The sequence below is a fragment of the Gallinula chloropus genome (genome assembly GCF_964237585.1).
Source record: "Gallinula chloropus genome assembly, chromosome: 10".
Taxonomy (NCBI): domain Eukaryota; kingdom Metazoa; phylum Chordata; class Aves; order Gruiformes; family Rallidae; genus Gallinula; species Gallinula chloropus.
In genome coordinates this window covers 830,276-850,835 of record NC_140095.1, presented here as the reverse complement: position 1 = coordinate 850,835, position 20,560 = coordinate 830,276, and the positions used below count along the sequence as shown (strand labels likewise).

The following is a 20,560-nucleotide window of genomic DNA, read 5'->3' as shown; positions in this document are numbered from 1 at the left end:
CACAACTCCACAGACAATTAGTTACGCAAAAAATCTATCCCAGAAAGCTGATAAGGTTGTAATTTATAATTTAGAATAGAATCATAGAATCATAGAATGGTCTGAGTTGGAAGGGACCACAAGGATCATAGAGTTCCAGTCCCCCTGCCACAGGCAGGGCCAACAACCTTTACAATGTAACAACAGAAGAAAATTTGACATTGTGGTTCTAGAAGTGGTCCCAAGCTGCTTCTAAAATTCTTTAGGTAGCTTGAGAAGATAACTGAACACCAAAACATAGGTGTACACTGACCAGTGCCTCTATTGCCTTTTTATCACTGTGTATTCTCCATTGCTAGGGTGTGGGGAATCCAGGAATTCCTCTACCTTTCTTCTCTCATCTATACATGTATTCATTTCTGAATGTTGAGGTCTATTTATTATTTTCACAGAGAATCACAGAATGTTAGGTGTTGGAAGGGACCTCAAAAGATCATCTAGTCCAACCCCCTTTTTCCTTCCTCTTCATCTGGTTCTTTAGTTGTAAAGGGTCGTTAAAGAATGATTGCTAGATTCTTGCACCCTCTCTCTTGCTTCCTCTCTTGCTTATGCTACTTTCATCTATTCTGTTCAAGAACATGATGGCACAAGATGAATTCACTGCCTCCATTAATTTGCAGCATATTAATATTCAATGTAAACTAAGCATAATCTTGTGCAAAGTTCCTTAAGAAGTACTGTTCCTCTCATAACTTTAAAGTAAGTTTATGAGTATGGGAGAACCTCGTGGCAAGCTACAGTCCAGCTTGATACATAGTGACTTCTATTAACAAAAAAAAAAAGTCTCTTTTTTAGACTCTAACTCTTTTAGACTGTGTCAAGAACCGTTTACTTCTTTTTCTGGGAATTTTTTGTTCTTTGAAATCACATTTCTACCTTCTTTCTTGAATACTGACATTGAAGTAGCATGGTTTTGTGGTTTAGTCCCAGGTGATAGATGAGCACCACACTGCTGTTTGCTCTCACCTTCTCGTCTGGTGAGATGGGGAGGACAACTAGGAGAAAAAGGTAAAACTTGTGGGTTGAGATAAGGACAGTTTACTGGGACAGCAAAGGAAGATGAAAATAACAACAATACTTATAAAATATAAAACTGTATATATACACAATGTAGTTTGTTCACTGTCCTGAAACCTGATGCCCAGCCCATGCCAAAGCAACAACTCCTCCACCCCAGACAGCTTTCTTTATATACTTGGTATGATATCCTATGGTATGAAATGCCCTTGAGCTAGTTAGGGTCACCTGTCCTATTTGTGTCACCTTCTGGCTTCTTGAGAAAACCAGAAAATAGGCAAACAGGATATTATATCATATGCAATCTACCTCCTGTAGATTGTTTTTTATTCTTTTCACATTTTTTAAAAATCTATGACATCATTTCCCATGGAATTGTATGGATTCTGGGATGGTTTTTTTACTGTTGTTGCTTTTCTTTCTGTTGACCTATCCTTGTTAATGAAATATGTGTGTCTTCAGTCTCTTCTCCACTCTGAGATAAAGAAGTTCTTGATATTTCCTTTGCCATGTCTTTCTGCAAGACCTAAAGATACCAGTAACTCTGGAAAATGCCGTACATTATAGTTCTTCTTAGCTCAAATAAAAACAAAAATAAATGTAAGAATAGCCTGTGCAACTTCAGATAACAAGAATATTTCTTACATTTAAAAGCATAATCATTTGGGGGTTATTTAAAATTAATAGGATCGATAAGCAAACACGAAATGGTCTACACAGTTATGTAATTTTTAAAATTCCATAAGGAATTGTTTCCAAAAGTTCAGCCAAGAGAAGTTGCCATTTTACTCTTCCCAAATGAGATGTCTTCCTGCTTTGAAACCAGATACAAAATCAAGTATCTTTAGGTGAAAATACATATTTTGTTCTTATTTTGACTTGGTTAAAAAATCAGCTGAATAATTTTTGTGCAAAATAGTTCTTTTTTTTTTGAGCTGGCCATATATTAGTTAAATCTCATGGTTAACATGTAAGTCTCTTTGGACAATACGATCCAGGAATACATTAGAGAAGAACCCAAATGTTTGAGAATAATTGGAAGTTTGTAACTGGGAAATAAATCTGTGTAAATTCTTTGCTTTCTACTTCTGTCTGCTCTGACAGACTTGATATAGCCACTTACCCACTTCTACTATCCTGATTATCTGAACCTGCACCCTGGGATGATAGGGCCAGAGATACTTAGGAACAGAGAAACAAATAAAAGATAAATTTTGACAGAGTATTTATGTGGAGGAGAGGAAGATTTAAAATTCTGAATTCATGACTGAAATTTTATTTGCTTATTAGTTAAGAACTTTCTTAAAGAATATACATAACTGGTTCAAAAGTTGCACACACTTAAAACTGTTGTACTATATGAAGTAGACTTTATGTGAGTTAAAGCAACATGTTTTATATGTGGAGATGAGAATTTAATGTCAGTCTAATAAAAATAAACTCTAAAAGGTCTTAATGGTCCAGTTACAATTACACTAACACTCTTATTCCAAATTATCCAATTGTTGCAACTATTTCTCATTAGTAATGCAGTTGCAATTTTATGCACTAACTTCCTAGTATCTGTCCTTCCCTGTGGTAGCATGCCCCCTCTTTCAAGTACCCTCACCCTGAGATCAACGTCTGTCTTCCTTGTATGGGTGATTATACTGAGTTATCAGTGCCCTGTACTTTTGATGGAAAAAGGACATTGATTGAGAAGTTTTCTTCCTTTCAAAGTCTTCTGCTGGCATGACTTTCTTGTTGGCCCAAGACTTTAATTATATAGCAATTACTGTTTTGTTAAAACATTACCACATACAGCTTTGGGGGTGTGTGTGTGTGTTTGTTTTGGGGTTTTTTTAGGGTAAAATCGGGCAATTGCACAAAGCTATGGTACAGCTGAAACCAAGGTAAGTATCTGTCACTTGCTCATTAGATTAATTTGTTGCCTCAAGAACAGAAAATCGAAAAAAGCTTGTCAAGTACTGCAGTCAGTGTTATTAAACAAACATAAAGCCTGTTGCTGTGACCAGTAATAGCAACGCATAGACACAGGTCAGCATAAATCTGGGCAGACTCAGATTTCTTTTTTTACTGCTTTATCTGCTGTATCTAAACAGAATAACCTGTGTAATTACAACAGGGTCAGACTTTTAAGTTTCTATATAGAATTTAGATGGGTGTAGAGAGATTCAATTGACTTGGTACAAAGTATGCTTTCTAATGCAATACAGTGCCTAGGATGTAAACATGCAAAAGCTCATGAGTATGAAACACTAATTATAATAAAATATAGTTGATTAGTCTATCTGAATTCAGTGGCCAGCAAGTCAGGGGAGGTGATTTTGCCCTTCTACTCTGTTCTTGTGAAATCCCACCTGGAGTACTGCGTCTAGCTCTGGGGGCCCCACCACAGAAAAGACATAGAGCTGAGAGACTTGGGGGTTTTCAGCCTGGAGAAGAGGATTCATGGAGACCTAATTGTGGCCTACCAGTACTTAAAAGGGTCCTACAGGAAAGTGGGAGATGAACTGCTTATCAGGGAGTGTAGTGAAAGGACAAGGGAGAATGGTTTCAAGCTTAAAGAGAGTACATTTAGATTAGCTATTAGGAAGAAATTCTTCACTGTGAGGGTGGTGAGGCAGTAGAAGATGTTGCCCAGAGAGGTTATGGATGCCCCATACTTGCAAGTGTTGGAAGACAGGTCAGATGAGGCTCTGAGCACCCTGGTATAGTGAAGGGCATCCCTGCCCATGGCAGGGGGTTGGAACTAGATGATCTTTGAGGTCACTTCTAACTGAAACCATTCTGTGATTCTATGGTTCTGTGATTTTATGATTCTATGAATATATTCACAGTACAGATGAAAAACTGTTTCTTAGTTAACACTGCAAGATCAAATCTAATCTTTCGTATGAACCTCAACTGTTCTTCATTCAAATTTTTAGGAAACTTCATATCCATGCACAGGTTCTTTACAGTCAAGCTAACTTTGCTATAATGCCTCAGGCTATAATGGTGTAGTACTTTTAAATTAGTTATAAGTTGTTTTAATAATGTTGAACCATTATTTCAGGATAGCTACTTACTATAGTTAGCTCATAAATTTCCCCTTCTACTGTCTAGTCCTTGACTGAGTCTGTAGAATTATCTCCCTCCCGTTCCCTTCCACCTTCCCCCAGAGTTACTTTCCCACCTTTTTGTCCTCTTTTTTTTTTTTTTTTTTTTTTTTCTGGAAAGGCTCCATTGTCTCTCTATATCCATCAGAAATTATCTTTTAGAGGCATCAGGAGCAGCCATTCTAATGCATGAAACCCATGACTGTCTTTATGTGTGTGAACTGAATTTTCTGTCTTCAGATATTTTAGTCTCTTTGTACTGTATCCTGTACCCTGTCACACATGATAGTGTGTGTTCATATTAGCATTTTCTGTGCATTCAGGTTATATATACTTTCTTCTATAATTTACACTAACTAGATAGTTGGTTCTAAAGTTTCCTCTAAGTAAACTTTATCTATTGACAGGTTATATTTACCTGTGCACCGATTTATGGTTTTGAAGTGTTACATTAGTATATAATGAAAGAAAGTCCTTTATTCCAGGTCCTTCTTATTTGGTCTCTAAACAGAATTCTTGTACAATCTTCTGTGTTTTGTTCAGAAATTATGTCATATCTTGTTTCTACTGCTCTTGGTTTCATCTTTTGCCAAAAATGTATTGTTTTGCACTGTTAATTAAAATTTTCAAATGTTGGAGTCTAGCTAGAAATGCTTTAATATTGTGTGGGTTGTTTCCTTTTTTTTTTTTTTTTTAAGCATTTATTTGTTTCCTTGAAAGTATTTGAACATTGCTCATTTCAATCCATTTTAACACATGCTTTCTTGCAGTTTTTGGTTTCCAGCTAGTGTCATGATCCACAACTCAATAGACCAATTTGGCAGATGTCAAAACCCCTTTTGATCCAACCGACCTCAGATTGCTCTGGGTGGTTGAGGGTGGCTGAGCTTAATCCCTGAATGAAGTTCAATTAGGTGTTTTATCATGACCAAGTCTCCACAACTCTCCTGGGAACAGAATTAAGGCTCAAAACAGAGTCAAGTGTCAAGTCACTTTATATGACCCAGAACAAGCATGCAAGAGAAGTGAGGAAGAAAGATAAAAGAGTGGAAAAGGGAGAGAGAGTGAGAGAGAGAGCAATAGCTACCACCATGGATCTGCAGTGTCCCATCAGTCTGGTGTCTTCAGGTATGGTAAGAGAACATTCCTCCACATCTTCGTTGATCTTGCCTTTTTACAGTGTTGACAGGTAGGAGATTGTTCATCTCTACTCTGTCCTTGTGAGGCCCCATATGGAATACTGTGTCCAGATCTGGGGCCACCAATACAAGAAAGATGTAGAAGTGTTGGAAAGGGTTCAGAGGAGGGTCACAAAGATGATTAATGAGGGCTGGAGCACCTCCCCTATGAAGAGAGGCTGAGGGAGCTGGGCTTGTTCAGCCTAGAGAAGACAAGGCTGCGGGGGGACCTCATTGCAGCCTTCCAATACCTGAAGGGAGCACATAAACAGGAGGGGAATCAACTTTTTAAAAGGGTAGACAATGGCAGGATAAGGGGGAATGGATTAAAGCTAAAGGAGGGAAGGTTTAGATTAGATATTAAGGGGAAATTCTTTATAGAGAGCGTGGTAAGGTGCTGGAACAGGCTGCCCAGAGAGCTGGTGGATGGCCAGTCCCTGAAGGTGTTCAAGGCCAGGTTGGATGGGTCCCTGGGCAACCTTCTGTAGATCCACGCCCAGAGGTTGGTGGCCCTGCCTATGGCAGGGGGATGGAACTCTATGATCCCTGGGGTCCCTTCCAACCCAGACCATTCTATGATTCTATGATTCTAGGACTCACTGCATAGTCAATAAGTCATTGGCAATTCCACACCTTCCACCTTGTGGTGGGACACATGCCCATTGCTGTCTCCAGACAGTCACAAAAAGTTTCAGAGAGTCTGAGCCCCCCTCACACTTTGTCCTTCAGTTGACCCTGGGCCTGAGTGCACACACAGAAGACTTGAGCTATGTGCTTCAAGATAAGCCATTTTGAGATAAAAAGTTATAGATCAATTCCTGACATGTGGAATTCACTTTGTTGCATGGCTGTCATGGGGATGAGCTTGTATGGTGATTGAGAGAAAGGAAAAAGGGGGTTATGGTTCTGTCAGCAATTGTTTTAGCCCACTTTCTCTGGACTCTTATTTTCCTTATAGTTTTCAATATACCCTCAGCAATTTCTAAAGCTTGACATAGTTTAAGAGTTTTTGGAGTGCTAATTTATCTGGGACCTTTTCTGTGATTTTTTTTGTTTGTTTGTTTTGTTTCTTTGATTCCAATCGCTACCACATGGAATCTGTTATAATGGAATCTTCCGAACTACTCCAGCTACACATCTGTCAAATTGATTTAAGTATTTCTACACACGGATCTTTGACTTTTCTTGAGAAAGTAATGCTATTACAGCAGAAGCTTCTGTTATTACAACATTAAAGAAAGGCTGTAACATATTTCTATTCTCCTTAAAACCAGAATTTTCACATGGTTGTTAAATTCTTCCTTTAATAAATGCTAATATGATTTTGAAACGCATGTCAAAGCTGACTTTTTGCTCTGAATCTCAGGAATACTTTAAGTGCAGGAGTTGTGTCAGCAGATGTAGATCTAAAATAAGTAGTAGTTTCTCTTCCTTTGTTGTAGAAACAGTTGCACTCAGATATATGTGTAGTCTGTGGTTGTTTGGTGTACATAATCTAATTTTCTCAGCTTTAGAGAATTCTATTTTAGGTTTTGTTGGTTTTGTTTCGTGTATTTTTTTAAAAGAAGCTACATTGCCTGCAATTATTGAAATGCATATACATGTTTACATACATTTGTGTATGATTCTATATTGCTTATATGTCTTTGCTACAGTCCTTTCCCTCAAACATAGAGGTAAAGATCAGATGTTGTTTATCTTTCTTATATATTTGACCCTAGAACTTCCATTAGAGTTATCATCTAAATTCTCAGTAAGGCAGTTAGACCTCTGTCTAGCTGTCCTTTGGAGTGAATATACAATGCCTTCTCAATTATAGCTCTAGTTTTCTTGCCTCTCTGAAACATGTTCTCAATCAAATGGAAGGTTTTAGTTTCCTATAGCTATCACATATGACACTACCAAAAACCTTGGCCTTAGACTGTAGTATAAAACGAAGTTAGTTCATTAATCTAATTCATAACTTCTCATCTGAACTAAGTAGTAAGATAAAATTAATAATTAGATATATTTTATTATTCACATACATAGCAGAAGCTTACTGTTCTCTTATTCCTAATGCTACTAATACTAATAATTGATGCAACTTAGTTTTCTTCAGTAAAGTTTGCATTCTAGAACTCCATTCTTTACATAAATAATTTTGAAAAGAATAATGATCTTTACAATACAGGTTTCTAATTACTTGATTTTCAAAATTAAGGAGTCAGACAAGTAAATGGACTTGTGAAGTATTTGAAAAGAGAAATTGCTTTAAATCAAAATTTAGCTATCTCTTTTTTTTTCTGAAGAAGTTTATTGCCCTTTTAGAAAAAGTTAAACATAAATGCAGGTTGTTTTTTGTGTGGAGAAGTATAATTAACTTATCAGTAGGTGCCCAAGGTTCCCCAGGATAAGTACTTAAATAAAATAATTTCTAATGAGGGATCTAAAAGGTGATACAAGATGTAAAGTCTGTATTTGTGAGGTACTGATTCAAGCAGAAGTTTAGTTCATGACACTTGAGAGATATTAGAGAAATATTTAAGAGAATAGTCCTGGAAATTCAGATAGAAATGTAGGAACTAATTAAAAAAAAAAACACTATGGGATTAGATTCTGGTAAAAATACCCTAAGAAAACAAGTCCCTGGCTCTCAGCCATATACTTTAATTACAAAATCATGCCTATACATTGAAAATTATTGGCAGGGGAAAAAAAATTGAGAATACAGGGGGAAAGTATTTTGCATTCTTTTCCAGGAAAACTTTGTGTCTGACTTTGATGTTAATAGGATTCAGCTCCCAGTTCAGAAAGTTTTTCCTCCAAATAAGTAATCATCTTTCCTGGATTGTTTTCAGTTAGTTGAAACAGTAACAATTAATTGATTTAATCTATTTTTCCCTATTTGAAAAAAAATTATATAGCTATCTGTCATTTTGCTTTTGACACAAAGTAGATACTCACTGTATCACACTGACTTCCATTTAAAAATAGCATTTTGACTTAAAAACCTAAATAAAGACATATCAGATTTTGACTACATTTTTCTAACGAGTTATGAACAATCTTTGCCTTCAGGGTTATTTGTCTTAGACTGCATAGCTAAAGATTTTGCTGATATGTATTGTTCGAGACAAATAATCTTATTCTCTGTTTAGAGTTTTGTACACTTAAATCATGACTGAATTTTTCTTTAAAAAGTTCTTCTTCCCTTTCAATTTAAGTTTATTTTTGCAAGGACATATTGCTGAGAAGATATTCCCACCATATTCACTATTGGAGATAATGAAACAAAGAAAAATCTGTTTGGGTTTTTTTGTTTTTTTCCATGAACCAGAGTGGTGAGAAGGAATGCCACTGACACTGATCTTCAATGCACTCCTGAGAAGACAAAAAAAACCCTGACTTTTAATGTAGAAGAACAAATAGAAAGAATTGTTTCCTTCCGACATTTTTTTTTGGCTCTTAATATCACCTTGAGATGCCCTCAGTAGTTTGGTGTGGGTTTGTTTGGGTGTATTTTTTTAAATAACTAGGTTTAAAAAAATAGTGTATAGCAGATTGAGTGTTTTAAGTAAAAAATAATCCTTGTTATATGTAATCAGATTTTTAAATACATCTTGGGTGTATTAAATTACATGATGAGATGATTCATATTTCTTCAAAGCTGGAGAAAGCTTATCTGTGCAAAGGACATCAAAATACATTTATAATGAAAGTAAATTGATAGTCCTGTAATAAAAATAGCAGAAAACATTGGAAAACATAAGAAGGATATCTGATCTATTATCTTAAGAGGGAAACAGTCAAACACTGGAAGAATTGGAGTTAATCTTTCACCTATGATAATAAAACAGCACTTTATAGATTAAATCAATGTTATTACTGTTGCAGTATAAGAAGGATTTTTAATTTATTTTTTTAGTTGAATCAAATTTTAACTTCTCGTTAAGTCAAACTTTTATATCCTAGACAGAATTGACAATTCCCCACATATCCCCATAAAAAAGAACTCTGACACTACCCCTTAAACAAACAAAACAAAAGACAACACCAAAAAAACCCAATAAAAATCCAAACATAACCAAAAATATACACACACACACAATAAAAATCCCAACACTAAATACCTGGAGTGAAATTTTTACAGATACTGCAAATTTTACGGTTACCCTTTGTGTATGAGTAATAAATATTATTTATTTTTATTTTAGGTGTACTGTGTCAGTCCACAGACAAAACATTTACTTATAAACTGGTAAATATTTTGGTGTCTAAGACTAGAAAATAATACTTTTCAGAAGTCAAAATAACTCATATTCTTTCCTAATTAGATTATATCAAAGTACTAGCAGTTCCATATGAACATTCTAGTCTAGATATTTTAAATACAGTTCAATATATTCAGTAAATAAATAAATAAATTGAAAATCTGTATTTCATAATAAATTTAATAAAATGCTAATTTAAAATTTACAATGGTCATACTAAGATCTCTTCCACATCTGGTCAAGGCCTTAACATAAAATTCCAGTCCATCACTGTCAAGTGCAGCTTGGTCCTGTTCCATTAAACAGAACGATATAATACTACTTGATGTTAAGAATACACAGTTCAAGTCAATTCTCTTCTGCTCGGCTTATTTTTTGTGTTTGTTTTTGGTTTAGTTTTGGTTTTTGGGTTGTTTTTTTTTTTCCCCACGAGTTCTAGGATGATAGATTTTCACTTGGGTTTAGCACAGGACATTTGAAAGCATTGCTCCCTAGATTAAGTTTGCCTTCTATACTCAAACACAGGGATAAAAAATAGTAAGCAGGTTCATAAAATAAGTTTTAAAAATGTCTTGTGTCAAAGAGAGAGCCTCCTTCTGCTCACACTGAAATAAGGGTCATCACTATTCAGGTTTCTTGGGAAAAAGTATTTTTCTATTTAATTGTTCTTTACTTATTTTCTGAGAAAGTTGCTCTGCTAGGAGTGAGTGTTACAATTGAATAATTATTTGAATCACCAGATATGATAGCATTGAAGATTTTGAGCTCTGTTTTTACAAAATTAAAACCAAAACAGAACATAAAACTGTCTACCCATTCAGAAAATAATAATTTGTTGCGCTTAAGAAATTTGAAAATCAAACAAAGAAAAATGGGTAGTTGTGTGAAATGACTGAGAATGCTTTTAAAGGGGCAAGAGACAATAGCAGAAAAAGGCCTGCTTAATTTATACATGATAATTCCTTTCCTGTTTCAAAATCTCCTACTTTAACATATAGTCATTGTTTAGCCTCAGCCAGCCGATAACAGCCATGAAGTTGCTCACTCAACCCTCCTACCCTGGTGAGATGGGGAGAACAATTGGAAGGATCGTTTATGAGGACAGCAAAGGAAGGTGGAAATTACAGTACTTATAACAGTTTATTGGTTTTGCATGGCAAGGGAGCAGGGGGGGGTCTATAGAGGTGCTTCTGTGAGAAGCTACTAGATATTTTCCCCATATCTGATAGAGCCAATGTGAGTGAGCTCCAAAAACATCATTGTCCATGACTCAGCCCACCAGCAAGGGTGGCAATGCCTCTGGGATAACATAGTTAAGAAGGGGGAAAAGCATGTCTACAACACCAAGAGTATTTTCACTCAAGGGGGGGAGGGATGACTCTGCAGTGACCATGGTCAGTGAAAAAGGAGGGGGAGGAGACACTCCAGGCACCCAAGCAGAGATTCCCCCACAAGACCCTGGAGAAATCCATGGTGAAGTAGGCTGTTCCCTTGCAATCCATGGAGGAAGTTATCATCAATGTCCTCCAGGAACCTCCAGGACTGCTTATGTGCTGCTTTGTTATTCTTTTAAGTCGGAGCTTATAATTTTTAATATCACTGGACGCTATGTATTTAGACATTCTTCATCTATCTGTATGGACCCCATGACAGAATGAAGGACACGTCATGCATTTCTATAACATTCCTAAAACGTAAATACATAAATAGGTGTTTCCTAGAATCTAAATTATGTTATTTTCATGTTTAATTTACCTTATATTATCTATTTATTTTTTAAAAAGTCTACCACTAAGAACAAACACCTAGCATCCAACATTTCAAATCAGACTAGGAGCATTTTATCTCTCTTCTGCTATGATACTGTGAAAATATGTGTGACAAGCTGTACTGACTGCAGGAAAATGACATCTTTTGTTTTCACAGAAAAAGCAAATAGTTGTGACAATTTGTACTCTGTGTAGTAATGAAACATTCTTGCCTAAAATTTGAAAGATGATCTGTGTCACCGCTTTACAGTCAGCTTCAACTCCACTCTTCAGAAGCCCTGGAGAGCAAATGACACATAAAACTTTCTAATTTAAAACAAACACAGCATCCCTCAGTCTGCTCTTAAAGTAGGATGCTAAAATTATATTTCTTACTAGGTGAATGAAACTTGTTTCTGGCCACTGTCAAGATATTAATGAAAACCACAGAATTGAAGAGGCATTTTTGAAATTGAATATAATCAGCTAATTATTCTGAATGTCTCACAAATGAGTGCATGCTTCCCTCTATAATAACAGTAGCAGTAGTAATATTAGTAGTAATATTAATAAAATGGTTATTATATACAATAACAAAATAGCTAATAACTACAAAAAGAAAGTAGAATACTATCAGCTTCAAAAAATATTAAAATTCTAAAATCCACTCTTGCAATTTAAGAAAAAAACCCAACATTATTTCTATCTGACTTTCAGTAAGTAATGATTTTAAAAGGGTTCAACCTAGAACAATTAAGATCATTGGTTGCCATCAGTGATAATTTTAAATAATTTATTCTTTAGACTACAGATGTTCTTTCCCCCCAACTCTACATGTATTGCTTCTTGGAACACAGTAATCAAGAAGAACATATTCATGATAAAGAAAGAGTGAAATTTCCTGAAACAGATCAAAAGTTTACTTTTAGTAAACCAGCAAAAATCTGAAATATTTACAGACAACATCATCTATTACTGAAATTGTAAGGCAAAGTTTAAAAATTGTTAAAAACATAAAAGTTTTAACCCTATGGTATATTTTGTTCCTCATTCTTCATTTAGTTTCCTGGAATTATCTTTGGAAATCACACCTGTAGTTACTGTGTGTCAGACACAGGAGTTTATATATTCCTGGGACAGGTGATTTCCAAGATAGTGGATAAAGGAATTCTAAACACATAAATTGTTTAGGGTTTTTTCTTATTTTAAGTAAAATAAAAATGGGCATGTGCATTCTACTAGAAAACCTATCAGAAGGAGGGTACTGTTTGAGAAATCCAGTAAGACTTTATCTTTCTTATCCTATCTTTGCTTTTCCTTAAGACATAAAGCATGTTCTGGGTTGCCTTGAGGCTGTGCTTAGCATTCTTTTACTGATAATACCATGACAGCATGAGAAAAACCTCTGTTTTGCATACCAATCATACTATCACAGAATCACAGAATCATAGGGGTTGGAAGGGACCTCGAGAGATCATCGGGTCCAACCCCCCTGCCAAAGCAGCTCCCCAGCTCATATTGCACAGGAAGGCGTCCAGACAGGTCTTGAATATCTCCAGAGATGGAGACTCCACCACCTCCCTGGGCAGCCTGTCCCAGTGCTCTGTTACATTCACCTTTTTACTCCCTTTCCATTTATTACTGACCACTTTTCTGGTTTGTTCTCTATTATTGTGTTTCTTCTTCACAGTATAAAAGGCTGTCCCTCACAAGATCTAATTATTTTAATGAGTTGACAATTAAGCTCTTTTAGGTAAATCATCTTTTACACTAATGTATCTCCTTAGATATCAGCACATGTAAGTAAACAGATACAAAACGGTGTATTACTGGCCAGTCAAGGAGCAGTAGTATCTTCCTTTCCCTGTACCAAATACATACTCATAAACACATGTTCTTTCAAGTGTCTAAATGGTCCATTTTTCAGATATATTCCTAAAATGTTGAAAGAAACAATGAAGTGTGTATTCTATCAAATGTCATACTGCAAGCAACAGACTGTCATGGATTTTCCATTAGCTTCCAGTACAATAATTCATTACAATAAATCAGTAGGACAGTTTACATCCTGTAGCAGGTTATTGAAGACTACTTCTTTTATCCATTAAGAAATTTTAAAATAGATGTTGTTCTTTTGGGATAGCTCCCATTGATGCAACCAAGCTTACTGCTGTAGTCAATTTGCAAAATTGACTGCTCATACTACTTTTAGGCTGAAATTCAGCTACGACCATATAAGACTAGAACAGCTGTCCAAGTTTTATAAAGAACGAATCAATGCAGTCATCAGATTTTATGGAACTATTCTGTTTGATGTGAATTACAAAGACTTCTCCTGGCAATGTGGCTCTCAAGACTTCAGTGAGTGGGATCCATTAGCAAAACATGAAAAAATAAGCTGGTGGTGTGGTTTTACGTGGCAAAATTCAGGTTGAGAAGGGGGTCTGTAGGGATGGCTTCTGCAAGAAGCAACTAGAAGCTTCCCCTAGGCTCAACAGAGTAAACACCAGGCCAGAGTTGCTGCTGACCAAGGCCAAGACCATCAGTAATGGTCATAGTGCTTCTGTGAGAAGAAAAAAATGCAAGCAGATGCTTTTTACCACCAGAGAAGGGAAAGTAAGAAACCGTGCAGACACCAAGGTCAATGCAGAACGGAGGGGATGAGGAGCTCCAGGCACTGGAGTAAAAGATTCCCCTGCAGCCTGTGGAGAAGCAGGCTGTCCCCTTGCAGCCAGTGGCTGATAACGGGGAGAAAAGTTCCTATCTACATCCTGTGGAGGACCCTACGCCTGAGTGGGTGGAGACACCTGAAGGATGCTGTGACCCTGTGGGAAGCCCACGTTAGAGGAAGGTCCTGGCAGCAAAACTTGAGGCCCATGGAGAGATTGATCCATGCCACAGTACGTTTTCTGGGCAACTTGTGACTCCACAGTGGACCCGACTGGAGCAGTCTGGGCCTGAAGGTCGGTACCCTGTGGAAGGTAACCGTGCTGAAGCATTTGGTAAGGAGCTGTAGTCCTGTGGGAAAGGACTCCTGTTGGAGGATTTCGTGGAGGACTGTCTCCCATGGGTGGGAATCCACACTGGAACAGGGAAAGTGTGTGAGGAAATCCCCCCCCTTCCCCAGCTAAGAAGGGAAACAACTCATGAGGAACTGACCAAAACCCCCATTCTCCCAGTCCCTGCCCTTCCCCGTGCCACAGTGAGGGGAAAGAAGGGAGAGAAATCATGACTAAAGTGAAGTCTGCTAAGAAGGCAGGGATGAGGGGATGTTCTTTAAGATCTGGTCATATTTTTCATTATCCATCTCTGTTTTCACTGTGTGTGTAGTGTAGTGTAATAAATTAGGTAACTCTCCTTTATTCTTTGATGGGTTTGTTTTGCCCATGACGCTAATTGCAGAATGATCTCTCCCTGTCCTTACGTCAACTCTGAAGCCTCTCAATATATATTTTCTTCCCTGTCTAGCTGGAAAGGGGAGTGATAGAATGACTTTGCTGTGAATCTGGCCTTCAGCCAGGGTCAAACCACCACAGCTGGTCAGGTCAACCTGAAATTAAATCTTTTTCAAAATAGACTTGAAATTTACAGGTTCTGTGCACTCCTACTTAGCTATGATTTGTAAGTAGATCAAAAATTGATTTATATTAATTTTCTTAATAATCTTAAGAAATCTCACATGCTGCCTGAAAAGCCAGTTAGTAGAGCACCTTACAGAAAGCTGAATAACTTTCACACAAATGTTTATTCAAATAATGGGTCTAGTTCTGCACCTATCAGATTCTAGTTTACATATTCACTCATTGCCTCAGAAAGAAAATACAAAACAGCAGCATCCTGTGGAAAACTTTTTAAAAGTCTCGGTTCACATCATATCAGAGAGCTCTTTTCAGCTCAGAGTACACAAATGGTTTGAACTTTAATGCTAGGAACCTTAATAGTTGCACCACCACCCTTTTTATTTAATTATTTATTTTTTCTGATTAAATATGCCAATATTTTACTTACTGGAACTTCGCATCTGAATCCAAAACCAACAAATATGCAAAACAATGAAATCCTAATATAAGCAGTGAAAAATACTTAATGAAAAATAAGGATTGAAAAACATTGAAAGAACCTCTTAGACCTGTTTTGGCTTTCTTAAGACAGCAAATGTATCTGTTAGATTGCATTGAGAGCAGATTTACCTACAAATTTACTGATGAAGAGCTGATAAAGCTTTAAAAAATTAGTAATAATTTTCTTTCAGGAGGAAAGAAGTGCAGATTAATTTTCTATTAATCTGAAAAGTATTTAGGATAAAGTAATTATATGATTTGATCATATTAATTCAGGAAACAATCACTTAAACTGTTTTAGGACTGAAAATAATTTACTGTAAACATCCAATCAGGGCCCCTGTTACCTCCTGTATGAATCATGTCCTTCTCCAGGATTTTGATGGATGAGTCTCCATTGGAACACTTTTCCATGCCTGTTTGAAACACACTTTGAGCACATTATAGTCTCTTTCCAGGCCATAAGTACCTAGCACTCTGTGAAAAGTGAATACATCTTTCCAACTGCTATTTGGCTCTGATAGGAAGAAATTACTGTCAAGGTTAATTATCCCATTCAAAACCAGCTCTCACCTGAAGGCTTTCCAAACTGTTTTTGAAATACCAGAGAGATTAATTTACCAGACAAATTTTCTGATATGCATACAGATGTGTTTGCATAGAAATAATCATGCACCCTGGTTCCAAAATTTTGGTTTTAATGTGAAAAAAAAAAAAAGGGTTGAGGGGTATACTTTTCAGCATTTTTGAGTTACATGTGAAAACCTAATAACAATCTGAAACTCGTGTTAAAAGGATTCAAGAAGTTATTACTAAAATCAACTCTGATGAGAAAGACTTGGCAGTGTTCATGAATGAGAATCTCAAAATGACTGAGAAATATATGCATGCAGGCCAGAAAGCCAACCATATCCTAAGTTGCATCAAAAGAAAAATGACCAGCAGGACAAGGGAGGTGATTTTTCCCCCTCTACTCTGCTTTGGTGAGACCCTACCTTGAGTACTGCATCTAGCTCTGGTGTCCCCTGTATAATAAAGACATGAGTTAAGAAGAGGGCCACAAAGATGATCAGAGAGCTGAAGCATCTCTCTTACGAGGACACATTGACAGAGTTGTGCTTGTTTAGCCTGGAGAAAAGAAGATCCTGGGGAAATCTTATAGCAGCCCTTCAGTACCTGAAAGGGGCCTACAAGATGTCTGGAAAAGTACTTTTTACACAGGAAAGTAATGATAGAACAAAGGGTAATGGCTTTAAAGTTAAAGAGGGTAAATTTAGATTACATATGAGGAAGAGATTCTTAACAATTAGAGTGGTGAGGCACTAGAACAGGTTTCTAGAGAGGCTGTGAATGGCACCTCCTTGGAAGTGTTCAAGGCCAGATTGGATGGGGCTTTGGGCAACCTGGTTTAGTGAAGGGTGTCCCTGCCCATGGCAGGGCAGTTGAAACTAGATGATTGTGAAGGTCCTTTTCATCCCAAACCATTCTGTGATTCTGTAAAAACACCCTTCTAAAAACATCCTACCAAACTCAAACAGTTCCTTTTGATGTACTTGCTGCTGATATTAGCTTTTACTTATCATCTGGATAACACATTGTTTGGTTCCATTCACTAACTTTCTCTAATTTGACAATTTCAGAATTGTTTTTAAATGCAGAGAGGAGTGCAATCAAATTCTCAAGATATACAAGGCAAAAAAGGCACCATGGTACAATTTTATCAAAAAAATGCATTTTTTTTCTTAGTATTTCCAAGCTCAGCATACTGGCCCTTTGGAATAACATTGGAATAAACCCTTGCAATATAATTAAAATATATAATTGCCTTTTATATTACTTTAAGAGCCAAAATCAAGGTTTTAAATCATTTCAATAAATTATAAAAACATTCAAAATATATGTCTTACATTGTAGTTCTAATTTGATCATGTATTTTTATCTGTCATCAATTTGGCTGTAGTGATCCTAAGCCTAAGGATTCCCTAAAAAGTGAAATGAAATGTGTTAGAGTTCAGCCGACTGCAAAGGACAATTTGAATTGAGCATATCATGAGCATTGGGATGGAAATGAGTTGCACCGAACACAATATAAATATGTGGGTGCTGACATGTATACAGATGCCTCAATAGCTCTGAATTGCACTCACAGTTCAAACAAATAGGATGCAAAGCAGTATAAACTCAGCAGTGCAGCCAATTGTAAATTGTCAAGTTCATTGTGTGATAGCCTATAGCTATAATGAGTTGGTTTTTCTCAAATACAAAATTCTCCAAAGGAATAAGAAGAGACTGTATAATTCACCTTTGGTAACAAAAAACTTTCATAGTTTTCCAAGTCCTGCTATTGCATAGAGATTGTTATGATTTTGTGAAACTTAGTAGGCATAGCAGTTGTTGGAGTGAACACACGCAACACTTTTAATTCACGGTGATGGTATTTTTTATTTGGATAGGAGAGGACATTATGCTGCTTTGATTTCACTTTGTCATCAGTTGTCACTGAGATCAGTGGATTCCATCCGAACACCCAAATAATGGAGAATGCAATAGATTAATGAAAGTATTGTCTGGAAGATTGTGCTTCAATTTCACCGAAATTTGATCAAATTATTTCAATGCAGTCAATACAGACCACTGAACAAAAGCAAATTGTTGGGGTGAGAGAAAGGGAAGTGAAAACAAAGAAGAAAGGGGAGGAAGAGAGACCTGAGAGGACATTAGCCTTTCTGTGCTTCATTGCTCACTGATCACAAAAGCCACTGCTCTTCTTCTGTCATAATAAATTTATAATACAGAGACAAGCCAGAGGGTCCTGATGATGTCATAGGAACAGTTTCCAAGGAATGGCCTGTGGGCAGAAAGGGGTGTCTCTCTATGAACGTGACACAGCCGATGGCCCAGCTGAAGTGCCTCTACGCGATGGCACCCAGCATGGGCAACAAACAGGAGGAGCTGGAAGGCACCATGATACTAGAAAGCTATGACATAGTGACATTACTGAAATTGGTGGGATGAATCTCACGGCTGCACTGTGGCTATTGATGGCTACAAGCTGTATAGAAGGGACAGACGAAAAAGGAGGGGTGGAGGCATTGCCCTCTATGTTAAGAAATTGATAGAGTGTGAAGACATATTCCTAAAGAATAGTCATGAGCAGGTTGAAAGCTTATGGGTAAGAATTAGGGATTGCAACAAGGGAAGCCTTGTGGTTGGGCTCTACTACAGGCTGCCTGATCTAGGGGAGCCTATTGATGATGCCTTCTTGCTCCAGCTCCAGGAGGCATCAAGCTCCCTGGCTCTCATCCTGCTGGGGGATTTAAACCACCCTGACATCTGTTGGAAAAATAGCATGGCAAGCTGCAGGCAATCAAAGAGTCTCCTGGAGTGCCTAAAGGACAACATCCTGAAACAGGAAACAGACAACCCTACTCAAGCAGAAGTGATATTGAACCTGATGGTCACCAGCGTGAATGAGCTCATCAGGGATGTCAAGATCGGAGGCAGCTTGGGCTGCAGTGATCAGGCACTAGTGTGGTTCACTGTCCTAAGGCGTATGAAACAAGTTCAGGACCCTGAATTTCAGTAAAGCTGACTTCAGGGAGCTAATCAATAGGACCCCTGGAAATGGCCCTCAAAGAAAAAGGGTCAGAACGCAGTTGGCATATCTCTCAGGATGCTTTCAACAAAGTGCAAGAGCTCTCAATCCCCAGGTGTAAAAAGTCAGGCAAGGGATGCAATAGATCACATGGCTGACTTGAGACCTGCTGTTCAGAATAAAAGGCAAGATGAAACTACACAGGTGGTGGAAACAGGGACAGGTATTCTGGGAAAAGTACAGAGACGTTTCCCAGTTGTGTAAGGACAAGGACAGGATGGCCAAGGTGCACTTGGACCTAAACTTGGCAAGGGATGCCAAGAAAAGCAAGAAGGGCTTGTACAGGTACATGAACTAGAAAACAAAAGTTAAAGAAAGTGTACCTCCCTTTATGAGCAGCAGTGGAGAACTGGTGACAACAGAGGAGGAAAACTGAGGTTCTCAACAACTTTTTTGCCTCAGTCTTCACTGGCAGCCTCTCTCCTCACTGCACTCAAGTTGAGGGCCTGCGAGATGGGGACTGGGGAAAAAGACTCCCTCCCACTGTAAGTGAAGATAAAGTTCGTGACCATCTGAGGAGCCTGAACATACACAAGCCCATGGGACATGATGATATACATCCCAGTGTCCTGAAGCAATTGGCTGATATAGTTGCCAAGCAAGTCTCCATGATATTCGAAAAGTCAAAGCAGTTAGGTGAAGCCCATGGTAGCTGGAAGATAAGAAACATCACAGCCATTTTTAAAAAGAGTAGGAAGGAGAAGAACTACAGTTGGGAGCTATCAACCTGTCAGCTTCACCTCTGAGCCTGGAAAGATCATGGAACAGATCCTCCTAGAAGCTATGCTGAGGCACATGGAGGAGAGAGAGGTTATTTGTGACAGCCAGCATGGCTTTACTGGATGCAAGTCCTGCTTGACCAATCTAGTGGATTCTTACAATGGAATGACTGCATCAGTAGACAAGGGAAGAGCTATGGATGTCATCTATCTGGATTTCTGCAAGGCCTTTGACACAATGCCCCACAATATCCTTCTCTCTAAAATAGAGAGATATGGATTTGATGGCTGGACTGTTCAGTGAATAAGGAATTGGTTGTATGGTCACATCCAGAAAGTGGTGGTCAATAGCTCCAAGTCCAGATGGAAGACAGTGACAGTGACCCCCAAGGGGACAGGTGCTGTCTAATATCTTTATTAACAATATTGACAATGGTCTTGAGTGCACCCTCAGCAAATTTGCTGATGACACCAAGTTGAGTGGTGAAGTTTATGTGCCAGAGGGATGGGATGCCATCCAGAGGAACCCGGACAGGCTGAAGAAGTGGGCCCATGTGAACCTCACAAATTTCAGCAAAGCCAAGAGAAGGGTCCTGCAAGTGGGTCAGGAAAATTCCCATTATCCATACAGGTTAGAAGATGATGTGCTTGAAAGCAGCCCTCAGGAAAACGACTTGGGCGTACTTGTGGATTCAAAGCTGGACATGAGCTGTATCTGGATCTGCAGCCCAGAAGGCCAACAGCTTCCTGGGCAGCATCAAAAGATGTGTGGCCAGCAGATTGAGAGAT

The 20,560-nt window shown here is 37.8% G+C and overlaps 2 pseudogenes across 2 annotated transcripts in view; one reads left to right on the top strand and one right to left on the bottom strand.

Moving 5' to 3' along the window:
* Positions 1–14,404, bottom strand: part of LOC311195302 (nischarin-like) — a 35,075-nt pseudogene extending 20,671 nt beyond the window's left edge. Inside the window, exon 1 of the transcript in view lies at positions 14,144–14,404. The product of the transcript in view is annotated as a nischarin-like (transcript). The remainder of the gene's footprint in view (positions 1–14,143) is intronic.
* Positions 14,405–18,289: 3,885 nt separating this feature from the next.
* Positions 18,290–20,560, top strand: part of LOC311195300 — a 90,975-nt pseudogene continuing 88,704 nt past the window's right edge. The window contains exons 1-2 of the transcript in view: positions 18,290–18,403; positions 18,669–18,948. The product of the transcript in view is annotated as an uncharacterized misc_RNA (transcript). The remainder of the gene's footprint in view (positions 18,404–18,668; positions 18,949–20,560) is intronic.